This window comes from Solenopsis invicta, chromosome 9 (assembly GCF_016802725.1).
Source record: "Solenopsis invicta isolate M01_SB chromosome 9, UNIL_Sinv_3.0, whole genome shotgun sequence".
Lineage (NCBI taxonomy): Eukaryota > Metazoa > Arthropoda > Insecta > Hymenoptera > Formicidae > Solenopsis > Solenopsis invicta.
Window position 1 is genome coordinate 6,365,152 of NC_052672.1, and position 20,972 is coordinate 6,386,123.

General features: G+C 36.1%; 2 protein-coding genes across 4 annotated transcripts in view; one reads left to right on the forward strand and one right to left on the reverse strand.

Moving 5' to 3' along the window:
• LOC105199174 (5-hydroxytryptamine receptor 2A) overlaps positions 1 to 9,674 on the reverse strand; it is a 251,336-nt gene extending 241,662 nt beyond the window's left edge. Inside the window, exons 1-2 of the mRNA XM_039453385.1 lie at positions 9,473 to 9,674; positions 9,209 to 9,276 (exon numbers count right to left, since the gene is read on the reverse strand). The gene's annotated coding sequence lies outside the window, so the exon portion shown is untranslated. The remainder of the gene's footprint in view (positions 1 to 9,208; positions 9,277 to 9,472) is intronic.
• The window catches only part of LOC105199173 (apoptotic chromatin condensation inducer in the nucleus), a 100,637-nt gene that overhangs the window by 2,358 nt on the left and 77,307 nt on the right, over positions 1 to 20,972 (forward strand). For all 3 annotated transcript variants that reach the window (XM_011166139.3, XM_011166141.3, XM_039453377.1), the window contains exon 2: positions 2,496 to 2,597. The gene's annotated coding sequence lies outside the window, so the exon portion shown is untranslated. The remainder of the gene's footprint in view (positions 1 to 2,495; positions 2,598 to 20,972) is intronic.

The following is a 20,972-nucleotide window of genomic DNA, read 5'->3' on the forward strand; positions in this document are numbered from 1 at the left end:
GCATCCTCATTCATCGAGCCAATATTACGGACCGACATGTGATAGTGCACTCTTGCCGCGAACGCCAGTTTGATCTCCGATATAAATTGGAAAACCATGCGGCACCGTCGCGGAACAACAAAACGGAAACGTGATTAAAAAATTGTCGAACGCGGAGATCGATGGAAACGCAAGTTGCATGGCACTGCGAGGGAATCCGCTCTCATCGTTTCCGTTTCTCACTAACGAATCTAATTTAGTCGATAATCGGCACGATTCCCCAAGCATAAGATTCCGTCTGGCTCGAGTCCAGAAAACATCGGAGGAACGAACGAGACTCGTAAAATCGAGATACTCCTCTACTTTCGGGAAGTGTTCCAGTGATTCTTGTAATAACGAGGGGGAAAGAAATCATTAGTATAAAGCCTATCGATTGCGACAATTGTTTAGCGGAGATAAAAATCTTAGAATTTTTAATTAATGAAGTTAATCTTACCAATTTTATGAAAGTAGAGCAAAATAGTCAATACTGGCGTAGATCTTCTAAAGCTCTTTATTTCTCGGAAACTAAAAATTACGGTGTATTAATATTGATAAAAATATGATCTCTGCTTAAATTAAAGAAATAAAAACATAGTTCTTAAATTCATGGCTTTTTTTTATATAAAATTTGTTAAAAATAAACTTTTCAGAAGCGAGAATAAAATTTACACAATTTTCTCTTGCAAATTATATCGTTTAACCAATAATGATTATTAATAATATTAATAATTAGCCTCTTTCTAATTTCTAATTGTATTAATTATATTACATCATTTTACATGTTTGCAGCTTTCTAAAAAAAGTGTTTTATTTATACATTTTTCTTTCATATTTTCCTCGTAACGCGATTTGAAAAAAACATCGTTGTGCAGCGTAAATCAATACATCTCTCCACCAGAATAAATACTAACTATGAAATCTTTAACTAAATAGAATGTTGATAGATATTTCATTAATCTTTTCAGATTTTTTTTTTATACTTTAAGTATAAAATAACAGGTTCTCTAATAAGATGTATAAAGCGGGAGGATTTAATTTTTGTCTTCTTATCTTACAAAGTTTGATGTTTAAATATATTTCATTACTTAGTTTTTTATCAATTTCTTTTTATAGTCAACTCCTAGGATCGTGTCAGCTTTACTATTACGGTCTGTTGTGCCAGTTTTGGGGTACAATTTCTCAAACTCTTTTTGACCCATGTTGCGAAACATTAATTATTATAAAATACGAAACAGTTTTATAAAAACTGTTGTACCATCTGATAGGAAACACTTTTTAGTTTATATTAATGTTTTTAAAGTTTTATTTTTAGCTTTTATATAAGAAATATTGCTCGAAAACGAAGTGATATGCCAGTATTGGTGACTTTTCTCTGGGGACGATTCTCCGGATGGTGCAACTTTATGATTCAAAATTTGTTAGACAATCTATCATTGAAGTTCCATGCAACAACGATAAACACAATTTAAATAAATACAATTTCGTGCTTCGGTACGTGCGCTTTACGATGGCCAATATGGAAATTGTAAATTTCACGATCGTCCCGTACGGAAAATCGAACGAGTGAACCGGGAGAGATAATTTGACAAACAACGGTACAGTATGGATATTTCGGAAATATTCGCGCCGTTCCGCGGAACGAATGACGCCGTTTTCATTACACAAACTATGAAAAGCTACGGCGCAAAAATATACGGGCCGCGCGTTTATTTAAAAATTGGCTTCGTAGCCAATCGCGCTGGGCACAAAGCGGCGCGCGGCATACGTGCGGGATCCTCGGTGGGTCTGATTCAACGTTGACCGCTTTCACTGCGACATCCCCCGCATCCGCGCTCTGTTTATCGTCATTTGAAACCGAAATCACTTTTTTAATCGGATTGGAGAAAAAAATTTCGCGACGGTATCACCGCAAGCTATCACCGCGACGATGTAACATCGACAAACGAGCGAGCGGAACGTAAATTACATGCTTTTCTGTCTCTCTCTCTTTCTCTTTCTCCCTCGCGATATTTGCAGAGTCTCAACGCCTCGGGGCGCCATTACGTTAATTAGAGCCATCGTGCAACGCCGTCAGACTGGGACATGCGGATATTTTTTTCCCGCTTCGATCCTGGCAACGTTTCGGCCACTAATCACGCGAAGTCCTACGCGACAGTCGTCCTGTAACGCGGCCAAAATACGATTGAGGGAGGGTTTCACTTTCACCGAGGCGACGACGCGAACGCCAGCCGCAGTCGCGTCGTCGAATACCTACGTTTTGACCGCTACCCCCGCATGACAGTGCGCTTAAATTTACACGACACACTCATGCGTCATACGTACATGACACGCGCGATGACGATTTACGTGGGACGTGGCGGCGAAAATTCGCGATTTCCCAAAATTTCTTCGCGCCGTCCTCGCACACAGTCATACGTCGCGTCACGTCGCGTGGTGAAGCCGCAGTTTAACGACAGAGGATCTTTGGTTTCTAGCTGTTACAGCGCTGGATTTCGGTGACCGGAAAGCACAACTCGGGGACCACTAGGGAGGGCCCCCAACCGAGGAAGGCCGCCGAAAGGCGGTCACCAAATCAAGTAAGTGCTTCAGTAACAAACGAGCAAATGTGCGTGGTTTTATTTTCTGGAAAGTGTCACACGGAAAGATCGGTTTTGTGTGTTAAAATATCTAAAAATTCAACTGAAAACAGATCTGAAAATAATTCTGCTGGATTATCAAAATAATTGTGAAAGATGTTCAAGCTTGGTGAGCAATGCTGCAAAAAGTTTTGAAGGTCCAGCTATCAATTTAAGCGTTCTACATAATTATTTCGTCCAACAAAATTACTTTCAGATCTGTATACAGCAAAGTTTTTAAAATTTTAGGTTTTAGAAAAACCGACCTTTTCTAGTTTTAGCACTTTATTAAATATTAATAGAGGAGAAGGCTGTATTATGACCACTGCAGGTATTATGGTACCACGATAATAGAAGTTATTATCGCCGTTATTACATGACGAATTGCTAGTAATTACCTGTGGAATTATTTGTTTAGTAGTCTACCGTAATAAAGTGGCGCTAATATGCCAAAACACAATTGTTATAAAATATATTTATTTTTGATGTCATTTCGAATTTATTTGGATATCATTTTAATATCGTGATGACTTTTTGTTCTGTTTGGGATTAGGAAGTTTGTGTAAATATTCAATAATTTATTTTTTTATAATAAAAAGTCTAAAAATTTGTTTTTTAAAAATTATCCTTTTAGAGCAGTCTGTCTGTAATCTATTTTCTAATTAAAGTAATCCAGCATTTATTTCTATCTATCTTAAAACTTTGCGATTATAAAGCTCTTTCTAACAATTTATTTTTGAAAAATATACAATTTTGAAACAAAATATTACATGTTTTTTAAACAAAACCAAATTTAAAATTTTTGCGGGGGTGCACGTTATCACCTCAGTTCCTATCCAATCTATAATGCAGTGTCGTAACATTTTTATAAATCACATGCTGAGAAAATATTTCATAACTTTGAGTCTAAAATCTATTAAATAACACTTCTATAAATATATCGTTAAGTTTCAATACAAAATATTAATTATTTAAAAAATTATTAAATAAAATATAAATAAATGGCCATAATACTACCTTCTTCTCTATTAACATTGGTAATAAAGAAAAATTGTCAATACCATCACTTTGTTTTTGCATCATATTTTTTAAACAAATGCTAAAACCAGGTCAAATACAAAATTTATAGTTATTTATAGTTAATCGCAACATCCACGCACGTTTATTGTATATTTATGATCGTATACTTATAACAATAAAAGTAACGATAAAATTCGTTATGGAAACTATAAAAATGTCACGACGTTACCGTTAGTCACAGAAGAAAGCAACGGTAACGATTACAAGTAATGCGTTACTTCCTGCTATTAATAGTGTTATGTTTAGTTTCTAAGAAAATAAGGAATGTTGTTTTAGATAACTTATGTATGTCATTATCAAAGACTTTCTTTCCTTTATTAAATAAAATAGCATTTAATTTTAAGAAATTCATTATACTTCTTATCATTAAAAAGATGAATATTTTATTATGTATAACAATTATAATGACGATTCATTCATTTATTATCGAATTAGTGTTTGACATATTAGTAATTAGAAGAAGTTTTCAGTGACCTATTAACGCGAACTTTGAATAATGACTTCATCTAATCCTTGCTGTTGTAAAAATAATTACTCTGGTAACACGGGAGTATTAACGAGTTTTATAATGATCTTGTTAGTGAACATACTTTAGTACGTGTTGGATAATCTCTCCGTCAGATCTACCTGCTCATTAAAAGTACCAAAATTTCTCGGGAATAATAATCACATTATCATCCACTGGCGAGAGTTAATAAGAAAAAGTCAGCGAACAAATGAATCTGAACTAATCAATCTTCGTCGCATGGCGGCTTATGATCTATAGCTCATTGCTAGAGGGTTGCTGATTCCCGGGTAGCTCCTACTTGCTCTTCGTTCTACGTCTCGTTTCACAAAGCTTTGTGTCCGTCGGACTTTTATGTTATAAAACTGAATAATTATATTTATCGGAAGGCTAATAGCACGCTTCGATTTGTTAGATAAATATCTGTGATGCATACCGAGCGACGGGATAATAAAAGCCACCGCAAAAAGTCTTTGTCGAGACTTACGTGTAAATACAACATAAACGTTCGATTAAATTGCGTTGTATATGTGAGAATGCAAAGTACAGCTGTCATAAGGCAAATTTGAAATATTAATCACACGAGATTGCGTATTGTAAATTACGAAGTAAATAAGTTTATTTGTTGACATTTTTCAAAAAGTAAAATAAGTAATGTTTTTATCATAAACGAAATATAAATTTGTCAAGATAACAAAGTACATAAATATCTCCTGTAAATAAATTTTTTATTTTAATTTAATATTTAAAAAATTTTTTGCCTCCCCTTTTAATTTTTTTTTTCTCTTCTCATATCTGTAATATTTTCTTTGACATATAGAAACGTCAACGGCATAAGAAGTTTATTGCGATACGAAAGTACGCCGAAAAATTAGCCACGTCAATACTCCATGGCCCTATAAATGTTTCCGAGATAAAACGTTCGAGACAGCTATAAGTTGGGTCAATATTTTACAAAAATGGGTACAGGATATGATTTATCGGTTTTAGAGTAGCGCGGTATGTAACGCCTGATATCGCATTGTAGTTAGTTATCGCAGACCTCGGTCGAGTTATCGTAAAAAGTCATTGGCGAAATCACAGGGCTGCCATGTGAAAAATGGGTCTTCATTTGTACAGGTGGATCTACATTTATGTCCATTCTCCGTAGTAGGTACAAGAAATCCATTTTTCTTCTGACTTTGAGATCGAGAACCGTTCGCCATAAATGAGTCCCATTCTTCTTTGTCAGAAGTGAATTCATCAATCGCTTTTTGTATCGGCACACATTTTCAAAGCACTGATTTTCGTATTACCATTTTTGCACGTAGCCATCTGTATACGTTGATTTATATAAAGACTTTGGCCTTCATAAATAATTGCATCATCAAAATACATAAAAAAAAATACAAAACAATTATAAAAATGTATTGGAATAAAGAATTTATGAATTTAACATTACAATTTTCTATTATTAATATATAAATTATTAACATAATCATTCAAACTACGTTAACATTACGACATTTAATTCCAACAAAAAGTAAGAAGCTTTTCTTGTGTTCATTCTTGTATGCCATATCTTTATACTACAGCCATGGTGCAAATAACGAGCTTGAAATTCTATGCGTGAGGATTATAATAATACAACCGAAATAATGCCGGCGCAGAATTTATATAAATCCGATGATTCATTGATCCCACGTGGGATTATTCGGGTACGTTATTTACATTTACGCGATGAACTCGTCTATAAAAGCGGGTTCCATTCACGCCCCCAGGGTGCCATTATAAAATATCCGCAATTAAAATTGCTTCGACCGCACCCTCGAGGGAATTGAAAAATATGATTACTTCGAAATAAATAGATACATAACGATTTTCTGCCTCAAAATCCATTAACAAGCCAGAAATACCTCAATGTTTTTCATAATTTTGTTTCATTCAAAATCATTTCACTAATACGTTTGACAAACAATTTTCAGTACAAATAATCCTCTTTTAACATAAAAGATATTTTGAATTATTCGCGCGTTATAATGACGTTAATGTTCCGAAGAATTATGCTTTTTATGTATACTGCTTGATCATTTAGATAATTAAAGGGATAATTAAACTCATTCAGGGAATATCTACCTTCTTTGACTTTTACACTGGATTATCTACTAAAAATATTTAACTTTTCTCTTTATATCAATTTTCTTTCTCAAAATTCATTAACAAGCCGGATATGCTTTAATATTTTCTATTAATAATTATAATATTTTGTTTCAAAATTTTATAATTATTTCATTAGTACACTTTGACAAGTAATTCTTTTTTCAACAAAAGATATTTTCAATTATTCATGCGTTAAAATTATGTCGATGTTTTGGAGAATTTCATTTATCCATTTGATACTTGATTACTCAAATAATTAAAGAGATAATTAAATTCATTCAAAGAATATATTAGTAGATTATGTTCAAATTTTACACTATATTATCTGATAAAAATAATTTTTATTTTCTTCGTGTCAGTTTACTACCTTAGAATTCATTAACAAGTCAAAAATGCCTCAATGTTTTCCATGATTCAGTTTTATTTAAAATTATTTTATTAATCGTTTGACAAATAATTTCTCTTTTAACACAAGAGACATTTTGAATTATTCAAGCGTGAAAATGATATCGATGTTTTGACAAACTTTGTTTTTCTGTTTGCTGGTGATCTTTCAGATAATTAAAGAGATAATTAAATTCATTTAGAGAGTATCATTGTACCTTCTTCGAATTTTATATTATACTACTATAATTTTTATTTCCTCTTTATATCGATTTTCTGTCTCAGAATTCATTAACAGGCCAAAAATGCATCAACGTTTTCCATAATTTTGTTTTATTTAAAATTATTTTACTTTTAACAAATAATTTCTCTTTTGACACAGAGAACATTTTAAATAGTTCACACATTAAAATTATCTCGATATTTCGACGAACGTTGTTTTTCTGTTTACCGCTTAATCATTCAGATAATTAGAGATAATTAAATTCATTCAGAGAACATCACTGCACCTCTTTCAAGTTTCATACCGTCCCTGTCTGTTAAAAAATAATGTTTATTTTCTCTTTATATCAATCTTCTATTTCAAAATTCATTAACAAGTCAAAAATGCGTCAATGCTTTCCATAATTTTGCTTTATTCAAAATTATTTCACTAATACGTTTGATAATAATTCTTCTTTTAACACAAAGAACATTTTGAATTGTTTACACGTTAAAACATTACATCGATATTTCGACAAACTTGTTTCTGTTTGTTGTTTATCCAGATCATTCAGATGATAAAAGATACATCTTTTATTACCATTGAATTCATTTAGAGAATATCATTACACAGTTTCTTGAAGTTTTGTTATTACTGCATTATCATCTCATAATTTTCTTTTACTTTATATCGAAAGTTATACAATATCGTATATCGTAAAGTTTACACCGCAATTTTATGGTAAGCTTGAACGACGTATATATGTAATATTTAATTTAATATCGAGTGTTTAAACATAAACGATATAGGTATTTCGTCGTCCGGAGGCGGTGTTATGTTGAAATACATACAGTTACACTTAGAGCATTACGTTTACCGTGCACGTACGCCGATGAATTTTGTCCGCTCGCGTCGCGCATCTTTTCGGCGGAGCCGAGCATTGTGTATTCGAGATGCACTTTCGGTATGTATGAGGACGATTGGCCGTATTATAAGACGGTAGTGGAGTCAAGCAACGTTTAAATCGGCCAGTATTTTCCGAAATTAGATCACTTCAGTGACAAGCGACACGTGGATAAACTCCAGGTACGTTTTTAGGGTACTTTTTTTAAAGCTTTTCCCGTTACCTTTCTTTTTTCCTTTTTCTTTCTCTCTCTCTCTCTTTCTTTCATTCACTCTCTTCTAGTCGTGTCATTGTACGCGTTAGAACGTCGAGGGCTCATGTAGCAAAAATGGTGAAGAGTTGAAAGGACGCATCGCGGACTAACGAGCTACAAAGTGCACCTAGGCACGTAGTAAATGTCGCACAAGGAAAGGCAGCAACTGTTCACACATGTCCCGAACTCGCAAAAAACTGTCGGCGAATATCGCGCCGCTAACGAGCGTAAATCCTAAAATACGAAATGGCTTTTATCATTATTTTATCGCGATAATTCATGCAGCAGATACTAATGACATTTTATTCGTCGAAACGCGAAATAATAAATCACGACGCTGACGTAAACAGCTGCAATGTTAATACGCATTTTATATGATATATTCTTTACAATATCACAATATTACCGTTATGTATTATAATGCCGGTAATATTACATCGCGATATTACAATGTGCTGCGCTCTGACCTTTCGTATGCGATTCGCATCCGCGTGCATTACCGTTTAAGTGACCCGGAGCGTTTTGCGCGAAACGTTAGCGCGTTCAACGAAATTAGAAACGCCAGCCAGCGTTATAATTTTACGGTCTCGCGCTGCACAGTTGCACCATATCCGACCGGAGAGTATAATTCCATGGTGCGCGCGCGTATGTAATGGTTAAGTATAAGTAGGTAACAGTAGCACCCGAAATGTGCTGGAATTTATCGTGAAGCATGAACCGCACTGGAGCGGCCACGGAAACCGCGGACGCATTTTCGGCGAGGTGTAATCCCGCTGTACTCGAGGCTCATTCGGTTTTCGTCCGGGACTTTTATACGCAGCCTCTTGATATTTCATCGTTGTCATCGCCACCGCGTAATGTCAGAATCATCGTTGAACGTAAGTTCGTCGCGCCACGCGAAACCTGAGCGGGTATGTCTCAAACAGGATTCAAACAGACTAGGTGGAAAATACGATAACAGTTCTCTGCGCCTTCAGAGACGTCAAGGAAAAAATATACGCGATTCAATCATCCTAATGCTATAAAAAAAAATGTTCTAATATTGACACGAGACGCGAACGATGAGCAACCGCACGAGCAAACAAACAAACGATAGGTTACTTACTCTTCTCCCCGGCCGCACCGCCCGGCACCGATTGACGCCGAACTGAAGCCTCTGCTGCTCCTCGCGCGCTACAAAACAACGATCACAATATGATTAGGGCACGGCAGGCACGGCAGTCGGCATGAGCATCGACATATTTCTATCGCGAGCTCAAAGCCACAAATCTTGGACAGCGGTGATACAAAACGATCGAGACACGCGACGCGAGTGCGTCGCGAACGATTAGTACGGCGCGAGTAAATAAACAAACGAATGATAGGTTACTTTGCCCCCTCTCTCCGGTCGCGCTGCCCAAGCCTCTGCTGCTCCTTCCCTCGGAGTCCTTCGCAGCTGCTTCTCCATGGCACTCGTGCACACGATGTCACACGCGCGTGCTCATTACCGAACCGCAACGAGTACAGGACCAATTGCGCAGTCCGATTAAACGCGATTCGAGAGCGCTTCGCCGCGCTGCGTCTCCGTGGCGTCTTTCGTCGCCGGCGGCTGACGTCATCGTCGAGTTCACGTCGGCAACTTCACTCCGATTTACCGGCGCGACACGACGCGAGTCAAGCTAGAGTTAGGCTTATCACGCATGAAATGCATAACAAAGCATAAGCGTAGCGTGAGGCTTACATATAAGGTAACTTTATGCAGGATGCTCATTCGCCTATTGGTCTCGTGCTACGCTTATGCTCTGTTATGCGTTTTATGTGCGATAGGCATTAAGACGCCGAATCTCGCGCGCGCGACGCAGTTAACCTTCCTTCACTTTTTATGTATGCGTGTGTTAGCGCGCGTTACAGCACGCGTCAAACACTCTGCGCGTGCACGGTAGTCGTCTCGATTTCGGCCTCTTAACCCTCTAGCTTGACTCGCGTCGTGTCGCGCAGTAAATCGGAGTGAAGTTGGCGCCGTCCACTATCGAAGCTCTCGGCCGCCAACGGAAAGCCACGGAGGCACAGCGTAGCGAAGCGCTCTTGAATCGCGTTTAATCGGGAATTACGTACTGCCTGCGCAATTGGTCCTGTATTCGTTGCGTTTCGGTGGTAAGCGCGCGCGTGTGAGATCGTGTGTAACCGCTATGGGGAAACAGCTGCGAAGGATGTCGAGAGAAGCAACAACAAAGGTTTGGCCAGCGAGACCGGGGAGAGAGGTGAGTAACCTATCGTTTACTTGTTATAATCAGAAGAAAAATTTTAAGAAAGATTTTATAGAGAAATATACATGTATTCCCACATTCCATTTCCAAATTATGTCGAAATGTTACATTTTGTTAATTCTTTACATAATATTTATATTGCTTTCCATATTTATCTTGTGTTAAATTAACACAAAAATCAGAGGGGATTTTGTTTGAGATGTGCGATATTAAATTTACATAAATTTTCCAACATTTTACTTCTTAACTCTGATTAAAAAAGATTATATGGCACTTCTACTAAAAATCAACAATGTTTTATTACAATATAAAAATTACTGATATTGTACAAATATAAAAAAAAAATATTGAAATATGAATATCATCTTGTGTGATGATTTTTAATAACGATATCTCGAAGAGATGTAGATAATTGTTCTCATGCTTCTCATTCTCAGCTTCTCATTCCTATTCTATTCGCTCTCGTTGCTACCAACTCTCCATGCAAACGAGACGGCTCAAAGACCGAGGAGGTAAAGATAAGTTCGCGAGATAAGCATATCCTGATGTCGATGCTGGAGAGCAGATTCTTCGAACTTTGTTTAAGGCTCCAGCGAGAGAAAGTTTAACCGCGTACTACAGCAACCGATTCTCGAATTAAACTCGACATTCGCTCTTAAATTTCACATGATTGCTTCTATGAAAAAAAAATTAATTCTTTCGTGTAGTCTCAAAATATTTTTAACAACAGATAATATTATATTGTCATGTAATTTCAATGTAAATTTTGTATAAATTTTCTCTTACACCTTTAATAACTTCTCACTATCGGAGGAAATGAGTCGATGTATTTTCGGAAGTATCTCACTTTAACGCGATTCGCAGCAATTTTCTTAATGCGATCAACTCAGGGATTAAATCGTATGGTAGATCAAACAGATATTTGTTGTTTTCCAATGCTTTTACAATCAGCATTTGTTCTCTGGCAAATCGTTACGGATCACCTTGTCGCTTGTGCTCGCGATCGAATTATCCACATGTATGAATGAATTGTAATAGCGGACTATCGTTGAATTACGACGGACGGCCGATGCACATTTGTGTCGGCTGTACCGTTAATAGGATTTCTACAAAATCTGATGGATATCTGAAATGTTTAGGATGTGATTGGCAGGAAGAGATAAATGGGCAAAAGTAAAATCCGCAGATTAATTCTTTACCCGTATCAGCAACAAGCTGGTCCAGAATTTTAGCTGATTAACGACTAAAATGACCGGCTGTAATGATCGCTTTCCGGACATCTCTCTGATGAAGATCGCTTAATTACGTATAAAAAAATTAACGCTGAAAAATAAATTTTGAAGATAAATTAATTCTCGAGAGCTGTGTAATTTATGAATAAAATTGTATTTAGCTATATTTATCATTAATTTCTGCTCGAGCATCAATTTTCTACTTTTTGCTTTATTAAGCTTAATAAATGATACGTAATTTTCTAAACACGTATAGTCCTACGGTACAGTACAGATCAAAAGCATTGCATTATGCATTCAAGCAAAAAAAGTCGTCACTTTCATGAAAGACGTACAATAAAATTATAAAAGTTTATTTACTATTTATTACCTATTATTTTATGATAGGAGTGCTTTGAAGAAATAAACAAAGAATTTAATGATTTACTTGCGTTTTCTACACTTTTAGAGGTGACGTAATGCTTTTGACTTATACTGTATGTTAGCGAATTAACGTAGAGGTCCTCAGAGAGTTAAAGAGACGTCGTATTCAGAGTGACCCGAGGGATGACTGTCCCGCACAGTCATTTGGGCTTAGCGAATCCACGGACCCGAGCTTAATACACCGTGGAGACTTGCATACATATATTTAGACGCATCATATATGTACATACATTTTTTTTTGTGTAACAATGTAATAAATATTTGAGACAAAGTGGAAACAAAGTAGAATTTAATTTAATGAGAACACGAAAAAAGTACATTTAACATTTAGCTAGAGAAGAAAATAATTTGATTGGATGGTATTTATTTAGAGTACGCTCCTCGCCTTAAATTTTAATAAAAACGTACGCATTTGATACGTTTTTATTCAAAATGAAAGAATTTGGCAGAAGCACGCGGCGATCTGTTTCGCAAAGCGAAATGTTAATTATTAAAGTTGACAACTATTTAGATTAGGGAATTTGTCATACCTACGAAATGTAGTGACATGAACATACCTCGTCGCCACATGCACATGTGAAGTGCGCACATGCGTATGGGAATTTGAAACATGTATGCACTTGTAATGCATCGCCTGGTGAGAGATTTTAATGATAAATGAATATATCTATTAAATCGTCCATAATTAAATAACAAGGTAAAATAAAATAATTAAATAATAAACTATTTTCTGCAATAAAAACACAAGTTCTCTGCTTTAAAAACACAAAAATTATACAAGAAAATCATTTTTTGAAGTAAAGGATTTATGTAATTAGAGCAGAAAAATATTTATTTGTACACATGTTTCAAATTCATGCACTTTTCTCATACGCATGTGGCTACAGAGCGTACGTGACTATAAAGCATGTTCATGTCTCTACGTTTTGGCTGCATTCCGAAATTCACTGCCAGTATTAAAAATCTGTAGTATACGTAACGTGAACTATAAATTTTCAGTACTGACAATGAATTTGGAACGTACACTGTTATAAAAATCGGCAGCAGAATTTAATGTAATAGAAGCAAATTTTAAGCAAGTACATTAAAAAACATTAAATTTAATGTACATACGTTTAATGTAAATTTCATGTTATCAAAAGTGCACTAAAAGTGCACTAATTTTATGACATGATTTTCATGTGTTGATACATGATTTTCATTTATTGATACATTAAATTTAATGTACAACTTAAAAATACATAAAATTTTATGACATTTTTAACAGTGTAACCTTCGTCAAAATAACAGGTATTTTTTAACCTAAATAATCTCCAACTTTACCAATTAATATCTTGCTTTATGAGAGACCGCCACATTGTTTTAGTACATTTTCATCAACATATGAGGTGAGGAGCGTATTCTAAATAATTATCCATTGAATTATTAAAATAATTGGAGGGTTTCTTTCAAAAAACAAACAAGTCAGAAAAATTAAATTTTTAACAATCAAAAACTTTTTATCTTTAAACCTTACATTATGTAAATATGGTAATTTTCCTCCGGACGTATAGGTATAATAAAGAACAAAGTTAGAGCCAAAGTTGTATAAAGTGCAGGTTTTGATTAACCCATTAAAGCTCACGACCAGACCAGCAAGATTAGCCAAAAATAACAATTGAAAATAGGGGACCGGGCATAAAATAAAAACATTAACTGCTATAAAAACACATTGCAAAAATTAATTTTGCAACTAGTTATTAAGAAACAAATTATTAAAAATTAATTGTAGAGGAAAACTGATTGTGCCAATCGATCGACGGGAAAAATTCAGATTACTAAAGAAACATGTGTAACTTTTTTAATACATCGAAAACCGTTTAAAAGAAAAAAAAATGAAAAATTTTTGGACTTGTTTAGTTCTATTCCTGCAGGAACTTTAGATTTACTACTATTCCTCTTTCAAGTCGATCCTTTATGTCTGAAGATCTTTATTTGACACATACTGTCATGCATGCTTTACAATGATTGTTTTGGCAAAGGTACTCTTAGTGATTTGCTATCACTTTTTGCAAGAGGTAGTGATCAATTAAGAAATTGGCACAGAACAGACGGGCAACGCTTACGTTATAATCACCACATTTACTCTAATAGTTTACATTTACCTTTTTTTAAATAATATTAATGATAAAGATGAAGAAGAAAATTATATAAAGCAATAATTATATAAAGCAATAATTTTTTCACTTTTTATTTAAAAAATTTTATAAATTTTTTTTTAAATGACATTTTTTTATAATTCTTTTTGTATAAATTTGGCAATTTCTTCCCGGGATTATAATAGATAATATAAAATAATATAAGAGCAAAGTTTTAGACTTTAATTAATATTTAGAGGATCCATTAAATATAAAATAAATTTGAAAAAATCCTCTTAACTTGTCTAGCTTTTGCGGAAATTTTACATTATATTTAATACGTATTTATATTTATATTTCCCGTTCATTTATTTGATTCTTGCCGTAACAAAATTGTTTTTGATGTGACGCTGATAATGAATGATTTTGGCGCTATGATCTAGATTTTGAAAAAAATTAGACTTATTTGGTTTTTGTAGGAGAAGTTTATTTTTATTTAATTCTAATAAACAAATATTTATTAATAAATACGCTGAAGCTGATAGGGAATAATATTTGACGTCATAACCTCGATAAAAAGCACTTGTTTGGTCTTCAGAGGAAACCCTTCAATTATATAGAACGCTTAAACATAAGCAATGTTGCAAAAAAATTTAACATTTTAACAACTATCTTGATGCGTTCTATATGATTGTTTTAATAGTTTAACAGAAATTATGTTGAGATTTATAACTAGCTAAATTTTTTTTATTTTTTTTAGCAAAACTGGGGAAAAATAAAAATAAAGCTCACATACATGATAGCTAAAGCTCGCTTTTCATTTATAATTAAAGAAAGAAACATACCGAGTGTCTTTTATTACTTCTCGTCGTACGAGCCACAAACGACACTTTTAAAATATATGACTCAGTTGGATGTTTTGATGCCAGAAAACGTATAAACAAGCGGAACTCGCGCGCGTATTTCTTTTTTTTTTTACGACGTCGTTGACAGTAGAGATTGATGCTCCTTGACATCAGACTCTAATCGTTGCGCTCTATGGTGTAAAATTTAATGCGAGTGACTTTTATGTATGGTTGAGAAAACTCGATGAAAAAAGAAGGATTTTTATCGTTAAAATATATCTCGCGAAGGAAGCCTTTCATAAGGGAGAAATTCCATGGGTGTGAGAAACGGTTTAATCCGCGAATGTAATATTCGTGATGTTAGTACGGCAGATGGTTGTAGCTTCTTCCAAAGAATGGCATGAAACGCGACAGCAAGGGGCAATCTTATTGCAGTTTCCGCAATATACCATTATTGCGGAAATTCAAATCGTCCGGAAGCGTAATTGCATTAATTGCCGGGCAAAGGGCCGTCATTTAAGCTGAGCTTTGGCTTTACGCCCAACGATGCACAGAATAACGGCGCGGCCGTGACAAAAGTGACATGTTTGCAAATTGAAACAAAGCTGCAGGAATGACATGATAATAAAGGGATTACAATGGAATATCCTCATGTGGATAATAGATTAATACGCAACTACGCGACTACAACTTGGTGCAACTACTGCTCTGCGGAATTTCTCGTTGAAGTTCCCTGTTTTCGCTTCCGGTCCCCCTCATCGCGGACTAACGAGACGCATTATATTGTCACTAATAACTCTTCGAGTGCACGACAGTGGATGCAATCGACGTTTCCGATAATACAATTTCTCAGAAATAAGAATGCATCGACACAATCGCGATGCTATCGCGCCCCACACTTGGCATACATAGTAAAATGTTGTACCTGCTTTCCGCCAGGAGATTTCTCTCTAATCTTCTCCGCACCTCCGCCTCCTCCCACGAGGCGCCCGATCCGAACAATAAGATCTGCCCCCGCCTCCCGTTCCTTTCCTTTCCTTCTCTCCGCGCTTTTCCATGCAAATGGTAAAGAGACTATTCACACTAGACGGAGGTGAGCTCTCGCGCCTCGCTCGTCGCGCATTTTATTTCTCCCCGTTATTCTTTCAGTGCACAACGTCGTCGTCTCTTGTTTGCGCGACAGTTTCATAAAAGTGCACAGGGAGGGATAATAAAACCGTGCCGCGAGACGAGCGTGACTTTGCTCTATCTATCGGCGATCAAAATTCAAACTTTATAATCTTCTTGCCGGAGTTATTGGTCCGTAACGGGATGGGGACTTGTCGAATCGAATGGAGAAAATCGTCATACGATTATTTAATAAGTATCTGTGCGGATCATGGCCGGGTGATTTTTATTGCGGCAGTTATTCAAGCGAACGGCTTTCCTCGCAAGGATTTTTCCTACCTTACCTCATTTTGTTATGAAATTTACGGAAAATCATGAGTTCGCCTCGCGCTAAAAGCATTCCGCAATGAAAAATAATAGGGTCGTTATTGTATGCAAATTTCTGAGAATACCTTTGCATAAGAGTGTTGTTCAATTAGATACGTGTAATGGCAGTCATGCAAGAAAATTGCGACTTTGCGCCGAACTGTCCCGAAGTGCTCTCTTACGTAGCCTGCTTATGCATTATGCAAATTTCTTCGTAAGAGGTTTAACACTGTTCGAGATCTCACATTAATGATAATGCCGGCCATTAGAGCTTTACTACTTGCCCGTGACTTAACGGCAAGTGGACAAAATCAATCGTTCATAAGTGCGCCCTAAAATTGTATAAGGTGTAGTTGATTATACATTAGATCGCTCTACTTTCGTTCCACAATTTTCCTTCATAGCGATATATACATTGTAATTCTTACAAGTTGACGTCTTATAGTTTTTATCTTTACACAGTGGAAATGATTTATGTTAAAACTGGTACAAATTTTTATATTAAATCCTTAAGCGGAGTATTAATTTTATAATAATGTGATTCTGTTATTTGAACATTTTGTATTAAATTGATATTTAGCATTTCTCAAAAAAGACTTGTCACAATCCGCTGTCCGAATTTGATTCTTGACGTATCCACCAAATTCTAAGAAGCATATATTTTTTATACGTGCCTAATTTAAGATTTAAGAGAGTATTATACAATCCCTTAAACCTGTGGAAGATAGAATATTTATATGTATATTATATAATTTATATGTTCATATTTTACAATATAATTATAGTGAAATCTATCGCGATACATTATATCGTGTATATGTATCAATACACATCACAAACTTTGATATGAATATTTATGATATCATCATTATAAGGAGAAAATTTGCTATCTTAACGAAAGTCTATATTTACGTGAATTGGTTGATAAATTTCGACCCTAAGAATGGAAGACTTATATTTTTGAGAAAAATCGTTTACTCAATACAGTTTCCCTTTTATCTTGATACACATTTGGTCCCTCTCTTTTCTAGTTCTTTTATTCCGTTAATAAAATAGATTTGATTGAATCGTGTAAAATCCTCGATGGCAATCACTTTATCATCATGAATTTTTTTCTCTCAGCCATCTCTTTTTTCATGTTCAAGAACATAAAAAAGTCGCAAGGAATTTAATCATACGAATACGGAGGTTGGAAACGCAATTTAGAGCGTAATTTATGCAATTTGGCTATATTGTGTCGAATGCATTTTTGATCCAATATCAGCAAACGCGACACTTATCGTGCGGTCAGTTTTCTCATACTCCAATCTTAATGTAATATTTTTAACACACGTTTATAAGATACCTGCGGCATTTGCCATCTCTCTGATCTTCAGTCTCCGATCATCCCGTTTGATACACTTTGCCGAACATTTCCCTAGTCGTTGCAGTTTTTGAGCGACCCGAACGCTCATCATTAAATACACTAGTATAGCCACGCTTAAACTCGGCAACTCAAACTTTAACCGTTGAAAACGAAGGAGCAAATCACCGTAAGCAGAATCCAACTAGGTTTTGATTTCCACTGGGGTTTTCCCATTTAGATTCAAGTATGTAATCACGGAACGATATTCGATTTTTTTGCCATCGTTGAAAAATATACTGCTATGCGTACTACAACTGACTGCCAAAAGAAAACTGAGTACGTGGCTGAAAATTAGGGAGTAGCCAATAAAAAGATGCAACTTTTATACCTTACAACAGCTTCCAACCAGTAATACCATCTTCATGTTCAAGTTCGAAACTCATCAAACAACCCTCGTAAATCCTTCCTAACATGGTTAAAAAGTAAAATATCAAACTAAAAAGAAGCATTTATAGAGGATGAAGAATATTTATAATCAGATTTTTGTTTAGAATTTTAAGACAATGTTAATTTTTTTTACAAAAAATTAAAAACGTAGCAAAAAAACGATATTTTTGGCAAGTTATTTTGAAAATCTAACGTACTAGTAAAATTTGGTTTGCAACACTCTTTTCAGCATAAAAGAATCTGCAAGAAGCACCTTGCCTCGTTTAAAATAATTTTTGACTCTAAATTAGTATAATAGATTGCTACTTTTCAATTTAAAAATTGTTACATAGCGCAATTGTATGTGCCGAGAAGCATTGATACTTGAAGCAATAGACGAACTCGCGTTTTAATTTAGTGTTCATTGTAAGGTATTTGTTCTCAACAACGATATATTGCCAGCAGCCTTATAATCGATACACTCCACGTCTATTATCAAATCTCTCGCAATAGCGATAGCACATAGACACACACATACACACACGCACGCACGCACGTGCACACATGTATGTACCGAAGCTTCTATCTATCTTTCGTTGGAGACCCTTCGTCCCCAACGAAATAAAGCTCGAGCTCCCAGGAGTAAACAAAGAAAACTTTAGCCGTTATAACTTTGTATGTACCATATAGTCGTAGAAAGAGAGAACGTCGCCGCTTTTAAGCGTTAAGTGATCCAAAAATGATGCATCCGCGGCGATGCGCTCGTCCCCGATTTCACAAAAGTCGGAACTCCGCACTCGATCAGACGCTTCCCTTCCGTGCGAATGTAACACGCATGAAGAAGATTAAAGTAAAAGTAAAACGAGCGTGCTGAATACCGAGGGAATGTACGGTAGCCCCCGCGGAAATCGATAGCGCAACCGGAAACTTCCATCCACACCGTCTCGGAGAGAAAGCGATACGACTATGCCGAGGCGTTAATTATGATTAGCAATACTGGCCGGCTCGATTTACGTCTTCATCGATCAGATATAATTACGGCGCGTCCACGTATCTCGTTCCGAACGCGCGTCGGAAATGCTTCGCCCGCCCTTCCTCCCGCGACTGTCTTCCGCCTTTGAAGCCTCGAAGCTACCGGGCACAAGAAAGGATGGCCGTAAAAAGGAAGACAGGAGAGGTATTGCACAATTTCTTACAGTTTGAAGAAAGGAGGAAGTCGTATAAATACCGTATCACGGGTATTGCGAGTTTCAGGGGCTACGCGACGTAACGATTGCCGATCATAACGAGACCTAAAAAGTTATCAAGTTAGGTATTATACGGTTAATAACTCTGTATCTTTGCAGAAAACGTCCGAGGGCGAGTTTCGCGGACGGACTGTCGCGAGGCTTTTGCTTTCAGCGACGGCCCAGACTGCGATCCAGTTTTCTTTCCTATCCATTTATGGATGAAGATTCGTTACGCCACGGGGATCTGTGCTGGAGACTCTGTTGTAGTTTAATATCTAATTACCATCAAGCACGCGCTCTCGCGGGTGCTCTCTGCGAATCGAGGTCGAGGGAGCACCTCGAAAAGTCGCTAACTATAAATTTAATCGAAATATATATATATATTGCGTCGGGTGCATATACCTCAGCGCCGGATCTGCATTTCAAATCGGTCCGATTTCTTTTTAACACATCTTCCTCCCTTGTATGTAATTCCGCGTGTCGTCGTATCTGTTGCGGCGTTTGAGTTAGCTGCATACTTAGAGTATGCAAAGTGTTCAAAATTAACCGAGGTATGTATGGCGTCGGCCTCATTTTAAAGTCAGAACGCGTGACACAAGCTTCCCAGCTAGCTACGGCTAGCGTACTTTAAGTTCCCTGCGTGTAACGATTTGCGGGAAAAGTGTGTGAACCCTTCCGCTGGTGCTTGCTCTCGTAACTTTGCGATAAATTAAATTGCTTATCAAATAAGCCAGTTACGTTTTAGAATCGCGATTACATTAAAAGGGAATATCGCGCGGAGCGCTCGTTACGGCAAAATCTCCGCGCTGAAAGTGCATCAGCAATTAATATATTATCCACATTTGCATTTTGTAGTCGGCAAAAGAGCATCGTCAGAGAGATGACGAGATAATATTTGACTTGAGGACAACGCGAATGCTTTTTGCAACAACGTTGTAGTCCCGATTTATGATGGAGAATTAATTAATATTAACAATGAGTAGTATGCTGATTATCTCTTTGTCGACTCGACATAATTCCGATTTCGTCAGTTTCCCATTGTTGGACGGCAACCTACGATTTCCCATTTGAATAAAACAGCAGCTGTATAACGCTCGCGAATTAATTGAAAAACTCCGGAATAAAATGTGGTTTGGGGCCAAATATAAATCGGAAATTACGGCACATCCCTCTAGGAAGCTCTCAATAGCGAGGAAATTCTTAATGACGAAACGCTCGACGATGCTATTTATACAATCGCACAATGACAAATGTGAATAATCAAAATGGATGCACGCTGAAAGGCATTAATTAGGAATATCATTCGACCAGCAATGGACGCTTGAGAGTTTAAAAAGCGGCGATAAGTCCGTAATTTATTTCCCTTCGCGATACGAACGAGAGTAAAACGTGAATAAATTATATCGCGAAAATAAATTTTCTGGAATATAAAATTTCTGTGTTTCAGCGGTATGTAAAACTAATGCAATCGGCTGTGAAAAATACGAGTGCGCGCATTGAAAGATACATTTTGTAGGTACGTTGCGAGTATTA